This window comes from Sprattus sprattus (genome assembly GCF_963457725.1).
Source record: "Sprattus sprattus genome assembly, chromosome: 3".
NCBI classification, from domain to species: Eukaryota; Metazoa; Chordata; class Actinopteri; order Clupeiformes; family Clupeidae; genus Sprattus; species Sprattus sprattus.
In genome coordinates, this window is record NC_137922.1 from 59,199,814 (window position 1) to 59,208,023 (window position 8,210).

Below are 8,210 nucleotides of genomic sequence, written 5' to 3' on the forward strand. Positions count from 1 at the left end.
TGTGTGTGTGTGTGTGTGTGTGTGTGTGTGTGTGTGTGTGTGTGTGTGTGTGCTTGTGTCAGAGTACATGTTTATGTTTCTGTGTGTGTGTGTGTGTGTGTGTGTGTGTGTGTCTGTGTCTGTGTGTCTGTGTGTTTGTGTGTCTGTGTGTCTGTGTGTGTGCTTGTGTCAGAGTACATGGTTATGTTTCTGTGTGTGTGTGTGTGTGTGTGCTTGTGTCATAGTACATGTTTTTGTTTTTCTGTGTGTGTGTGTGTGTGTGTGTATGTGTATGTGTGCTTGTGTCAGAGGACTCTTGAGCTCTTGAAGACCCAACTCTCCAGAGACTGCTTATACTTAAGCAGTGACAGTCCTGCACTTCTTTCTCTTTCAATGTCGTTTTCTATTTCTTAAAAAAAAAAGTAGTATTTATTGTTACACTAGGTTTTATTGCTCTTAGCTTGACTGTTCTCTCCCTTGTACGTCGCGTCTGCTATATTACTAAATGTAAATGTAAATGTACATGTTTCTGTCTGTGTGCGTGTGCGTGCATGCCTGTGTGTGTGTGTCTATATGTCCTTGTATGCATTGCATAAGGGTAGCCCATCATGTGAATCCATGTGTGAGTGAGAAGTGAGGTTTACTCACTGCACAGAACTCTACCCGCTGGCTTTCGTTACACGTGTGTGTGTGTGTGTGTGTGTGTGTGTGTGTGTGTGTGTGTGTGTGTGTGTGTGTGTGTCTGTGTGTGTGTGTGTGTGTGTGTGTGTGTGTGTGTGTGTGTGTGTGTGTGTGTGTGTGTGTGTGTGTGTGTGTGTGTGTGTGTGTGTGTGTGTGTGTGTGTGTGTGTGTGTGTGTGTGTGTGTGTGTGTGTGAGGAGTGAGGTTTACTCACTGCACAGAACTCTACCCACTGGCTTTCGTTACACGTGGTTGTACAGTAAAGATTAATACCAAGATGTAAAAAATGGGGTTAGGTGGTGGTGGTGTTATATGTGTGGAGGTCAATGCTAGACACCTTCTGAAAGATAGTATCAAGTTCAACAACTTATCATTTGCAAAGGGCTACAGTCTTGCATCCGCAAACACCCTTCAAGACACCAGAACCAAGCTCTGCACCATGGGTGACCGGCTGTGGAATGCCCTCCCTGACCATCTCAGGGCCCCACAGTCTACTGACGTTTTTAAAAAACGCCTAAAAACTTATCTTTTTTCAAAAGCTTTCTGCTAATCAATGTTCATTGTTGTTTTATATGTATATGTAGCACTTTCAGATTTGTATAATGTAAAGTGCAATACAAATAAAATGTATTATTATTATTATTATTATTATTATTATTATTATTATTATTATTATTAATACAGAGGCACCAGGGAGACAGTTATGGATGATGCCTTGACAACCAAAAAGGTTAACCAGGCAGGAAACGACATCTCAACTCTTTTTCTTCCAATGGTTAATTATGAGGCCTGAGTCTATTTCTCCCTAAGCTCCTCTTCGTTATTGTTTAGTCTACGAGTCTGCTTCAGTCTTACATCATGTGTGTGTGTGTGTGTGTGTGTGTGTGTGTGTGTGTGTGTGTGTGTGTTAAGTCTTACATCATAACACACTCTGAGAGCAGGGCAGTGTTATCATGATGGACTGCTGTGTTTGTGAATACGGAAGAGACACGCACACATTCAGAGACACACACACACACACACACACACACACATACACACACACACACACACACACACAGACACACACACACATTTGTTTTCATTTTTATCTCGCAGATAATAACTGCCTGATGATGAGTCCAGATCTTTACCTCAGATGACATCTTATAGTGTATTTTCCTTCATTCTATTCACTGAACAATTCCAAGCGTGGACCTTTAATCTTGCTTGAAGAGCAACTTTGTCTAAACTTTCAAGTGTGAGTGACCCCTTAAGCAGAAGTTAATTTCCTCTGGTATGGTACAGATCAATTTGGTTATGTTTTACGGCTTATAAGGGCCAATTTTATCTCTATCTCTCGCTCTCGCTCTCTTTATCCCTCTCATCTAATTTCCTGGCGGAGTTGCGATGAAGAACTAGACGGAGCGAGCGCTACTAACTTAATCAATTTCATACATAGTGAAGGAGACACAGGCGGGCAGACGAGTGCTACTTGACTCTGATTGAGTTTCAAGAGAGGAGACAAGCCAGCTGATGATGGAAAATCTCCTGAAAGGCCTCAACCCCCTTTGAGTCAACGTCGTCGTCAGCGATCTATCTCATTACATCATCACCGAGGGCTGAATTGATAATAAAAGGCTTTGATTTTTCATTGATTGCTTCGTTGATTGATTGATAGCTTCGTTCACTGAGCATTCTTTTCTTCACCATCCTAAGGCCCCATCCACACTAGCCCGGGTAAATGTAGAAACAAATAAATATGTTTGCGTTTGCACCTCCCGTCCACACCAATATGGTGTAATGGGGCACTGAAAACTGAGCTTGTTTCGAATACGCGTATTTGTATTTACCCGGGCTAGTGTGGATGCAACCTTAATTGTCCTTCCTGCTGACACCATAGAACAAGGTGACATCATAGAACAAGGTGACATCATAGAACAAGCTGACATCATAGAACAAGGTGACACCATAGAACAAGGTGACATCATAGAACAAGGTGACACCATAGAACAAGGTGACATTATAGAACAAGGTGACACCATAGAACAAGGTGACATCATAGAACAAGGTGACATCATCGAACAAGGTGACATCATAGATCAAGGGGACATCATAGAACTAGGTGACACCATAGAACAAGGTGACATCATAGAACAAGGTGACATCATAGAACAAGGTGACATCATAGAACAGGGCAGTGGCGTTTCTACATTAGGGGCAGGTGGGGCAGTGCCCCACCAGACCCACGAGATGGCGCTGTTGAGCAGAAGGCTCAATCCATTCCTACTTCGTGGCGAACTATATATATATTTGTATATGCAAAGTAGCGTACATATTTGTGTGAATAAACTTGACTCACAAGCATTATAGTCTTGTTTTGGAGTAATTTGATTTGTGTGTTCTACTGCCTGTGTGCTTGCCATAGGCATGAATGAACGTTATGTCTATATTTCCGTTTCCTGTTTCCGGAGGGTCAAAGACCCACGCTGCCCCACCGTTACCATAGAAACACCAATGAGCGCGAACCACACCGGCCAAAGTTAACATTGAGGCTAGGGTCAATTTCAAATTTGCCCCTAGACGTTAACTGCGTAATCTACGTATTCTACGTACTGTAGACTGGGATAATGGGAAACCCGCGAGAACTCTACCCCGAGACTAAGCAAAAAAAAAAAAAAAAAACATACAATGAGAGTGAGATCAGGAGTTACAGGAGACTTACAGAAGCGGAACCCAGAGTTTTTTAATGAATGGATAAGAATGAATAACGTAGATTGTTTGCTGAGGGTGCATTTCAGCACATTGCCGCAGGAAGAAAAATTGGAAATACAACGTTTGGGACCACACAGTCCATGCTTTCTATTGAAAACACCTTCATTACAGTAATGGACTGCTGGATTTTAAAGACAACGTAATCGAGAGGTTTGCTTAAGCAAAGAACCGTGGAGCCAACTTCCTTTTTAAGTGATCAGCATTGGTGAGTCAAAACTGAGCTGAAGGAGATCGTTTTGTTTAATAAATTATGCAAGTTATTGAAGCTATGTGTCTGTCTAATCTTTTTACTTTAATGCTATATTATATTGCGTACCATGTTGGCGCTCTGAGATTATTTGGAACGAAGAGTGCGTTTAAAATATAATGCAATATTATTATTAATATTATTATAGGCAACATCTTTGTGTCGTGCTGAGCGGTAAAGCATGTGACATGTATTTGAAATAGGATGTCTGCTCCCTGCTGGCACTCAAAATGCAGCCCATAGTATACCTGACTGGTCTATATATGTAGGCCTACTGTTATAATAATCAGCTACCTCTATTTTTGTAATGTGATATGACATCATATAAATTTGCCCCACCAGAAATTTCAGGCTAAAATCGCCACTGGAACAGGGTGACATCATAGAACAAGGTGACAGCATAGAACAAGGTGACATCATAGAACAAGGGGACACCATAGAACCAGAGGACACCATAGAACAAGGTGACATCATGGAACAAGGGGACATGGTTCATCTCCTTCTCTATCTCTGCTTCAGTACGGCCTGTTTAATAACTTACATAGCCTGTGTCACCTGACGTGCAGTAATACACTACAATAATGGTAGTGTGTGCAAGGAAGAAAGCAAAGAGGAACAGTTGGTTTAAGCTTTGTGGTGTGCTAGGTCCTAATATTAATATAGACAACGGGTGTGTAGACATCCACATTAAATTTAAGGTTTGTGCTGATATATGAGTGATGGAGATGATTTTCAAACACTGTTAATGACTTAAGAATATAATAATCAAGCGCCTTGTATTATTAATCACTTTATATGAATCATGTCCTTATGTAAGCAGGAACATGGCTTTTCTGTCTTTCTGTGTATGTGTGTAACTTAATTAGGTGCCACTTAGTCTGCATATGTACAAGAGCATGTTAAGACCAGAGGTGATAAGAAGGGAACTGTGCTTCTTCCGACCTCGAACTGCTATCCTTGCAAGACAGGGAGCCTCGGACGTGAGAAATCCACCACGTGGTTATCCCTGCTGAAAGCTAAACTTCTGTCTATATTAACCTTGTGTGAAGGGTCTATCATTGCTTCACTTTCAGCCTTGTGCTGGGAGGGGAGCCCGATTGCAATTGTTGTTGTTGTTTGTCCAATAAATATACTTACATGCAGCTCCGGAGTCCTGAACTAACTAGGGTGAATTTTCACCTATCAATGAGGCTATATGCTGCAGGTCTGTGGAAACTTGTTGGTATTCTGCCTTTTGCTCTTGTGTATCCTTTGCAACAAAAAGTGTGTTTATCCTATTCTATTTCCCAACAGAGCCCATCTTTCTGGCAAGGCAAATGGACTCCAATGAATTGTAAATTGGACAGAAGATGAGGAGGATCGGTCACATGTGGATGTGTGTGTGTGTGTGTGTGTGTGTGTGTGTGTGTGTGTGTGTGTGTGTGTGTGTGTGTCATGTGGATGGGTTATTTGCTCATGTCTGACTGAGAATCATCTTCAGAGTGAAGGTTGTATTGATACATTGTGATGAGATGAAAGACCCACTTTGACATACTTACAGAGAGACTGTTGCACACACACACACACACACACACACACACACACACACACACACAAACACACACACACACACACACGCACACAACATTTTTAATAGTTTTTTATAAAAGTATTCAGTTCAACTTGACTTTGAAGTTTTTTCCGACACACACACACACACACACACACACACACACACACACATCCGCACTCAAAGGATGTCAAGGGGAAGCTCAAGTGGCGTCTGACTCAGACTCCCCTGAGAAGCCAACTATTTTCATTATTGTGTCTCTCTCTTAGCAAGACACCCACATGAGAAATTATAATAGAGAAAAGAGACAAGACACCCCCACACACACACACACACACACACACACACACACACACATAGATAGAGAAGAGAGACACATCCACGGTTTCAGTGAATCCATTCATTTGCACAAATTCATTAACTGGAAAAAGAATTATGTCAGGAACAAAAGAAAAAAATGGCAGTTTACTTCCCATTAAGGCCTAGAAGACACTTGAATTTGAATAGAAGACACTTGCTAATGAATCTAATAAACCTAGACAAACTTAAAATGTCTGCTGTCTACCTAGTCTATACTGTGAGCCTCTTGCTCTTAGCGGATAGCATTAACATATCAACTATTTGTGACTGAAAGTCATTTTTTTATGGTCAACATATCATTTTGTACTGAAAATGTATTCGGAAATTGAAATGAAATTGTAGTCTAGTCAGCTTTTACGTCAGGTATGTCTTTGCAGGTGGTTTCTTTAAGATGACATCTTCAGTTTACAGTATTTCTCTGTTCCTAAAACACATTTTTTCAAAGCATGCCTCGGTTTCTCTTAGCTCTAAACACAAATCCCAAAACCACTCACACAAAATGCAAAACCCTTTATATCTCTTGCAAAATGACACTTTGGTTTCAAAACACTATTATATCACCTCAAAAGGGCATTTTGTTTTCAAACAACAAACACAGACCATTATTTGAGTAGACATTCTAAGCATTGATTGAACACTGATGTGCTCAATGGAAAACACTACTATGAAATGGGAAAACACTAGTATGAAGGCCTTATCAGGAGTATTATGCCTTTTCATCTCCAGTGTTACTGTACGCTTTCTTCTGTTGTAAAATATTGTAACTGTATAATGTTTTAACTCAAAAATGAAAGAAAAATGTAAAATAATAAAAGGACAAAAAAACTAGACTGCATCCTGTTCTTGCTCAAGACAATATCGACAATTGTTGTGTTGTGAAACATCTGAAAATACAGTTTGATTTGAACATTTGATTGGATTACAATACAGTACAGTAATGTTTCTGTGCTGATAGGACGTAATCAGTTGTGGAAACGTATATGACTTACTTGCACATAGTCATATCATACTGTTATTGTTTGACTCTATCAGAGTTTCTGTCAAAAGGCACCCTGTACACCTGCTTCATTCTCGAGATGTTCTGCCTTAGAACATGGTCCACTGTGGCTAGGCTCTTTGTATTGATGTTTAGGAATATGTCTTGGTCATCAATGGTTGCACTTTGTATTTGTTTGCATATACTGTAATTTTACAAATACAGTACCATGTAAAATATTCTACAGATACAAATACAAGAATACTATGCTCTTGATACAGTAAGGCATTCAAACTAGTGTTTTACTGTCATAGTAGTGTTTCTTACCCATTCTCTCTTCTGAATGTCCGGAGAATCGGTGCAACTGAGAAGCGGCTTATGTTTGGTTGAACCCTCTGGCCAGCCTTGCCAGCCTCCTGCATGGTCAAACCCATGTTGACCACATGTTTGAACACATTGGCCTGAATCTCATCAGAGATACAGTAATGGCTCTCCGTCTTGCTCTTCCTCTTCATCATTTTCCTCCTCCTCCTCCTCTTACTCTCACTCCTCTGCCCCTCTGATCACCACTCACTTCAATGTTGCCATAAATTGTTCTCCAAAATAGGAGCTAAAGTTTTGATTTCAAATTGCACAACAGCTTTGGAAATGGAAGTTTTGTCATTTGATTAGCAGTGTTTTCTGTTTGAACACTAGGAGGTTTTGGCATTGATGAAGCATGCAAAGTAGAGAGGATGGTGTTTAGTGTTTTGAAGAAAATGTGGTTAACAATTGAAAACTGTGTCTAAAGCAGAGAATTGTGTGTTGTGGTTTGAAGAAAGTGCGGTTAACAATTGAAATCTGTGTTTAAAGCAGAGAATTGTGCTTAAAGTTTAGCAGAATTGGTTTAGGGAGTTGGCACTTGGGTTTAGTGTTCAGAGAAACCGAGGCATGTTTTGAAAAAATGTGTTTTAGGAACAGAGAAATACTGTAATTTGGATGGTCCATGGCCATGTGAAGCAGAGATAAACACACCCTAGTTCCCACCTGCTGCCAGGCTCTTACAGTATTTCTCTGTTCCTAAAACACATTTTTTCAAAGCATGCCTCAGTTTCTCTTAGCTCTAAACACAAATCCCAAAACCACTCACACAAAATGCAAAACCCTTTATATCTCTTGCAAAATGACACTTTGGTTTCAAAACACTATTATATCACCTCAAAAGGGCATTTTGTTTTCAAACAACAAACACAGACTCTTATTTGAGTAGACATTCTAAGCATTGATTGAACACTGATGTGCTCAATGGAAAACACTACTATGAAATGGGAAAACACTAGTATGAAGGCCTTATCAGGAGTATTATGCCTTTTCATCTCCAGTGTTACTGTACGCTTTCTTCTGTTGTAAAATATTGTAACTGTATAATGTTTTAACTCAAAAATGAAAGAAAAATGTAAAATAATAAAAGGACAAAAAAACTAGACTGCATCCTGTTCTTGCTCAAGACAATATCGACAATTGTTGTGTTGTGAAACATCTGAAAATACAGTTTGATTTGAACCTTTGATTGGATTACAATACAGTACAGTAATGTTTCTGTGCTGATAGGACGTAATCAGTTGTGGAAACGTATATGACTTACTTGCACATAGTCATATCATCAGAGTTTTTGTCAAAAGGCAC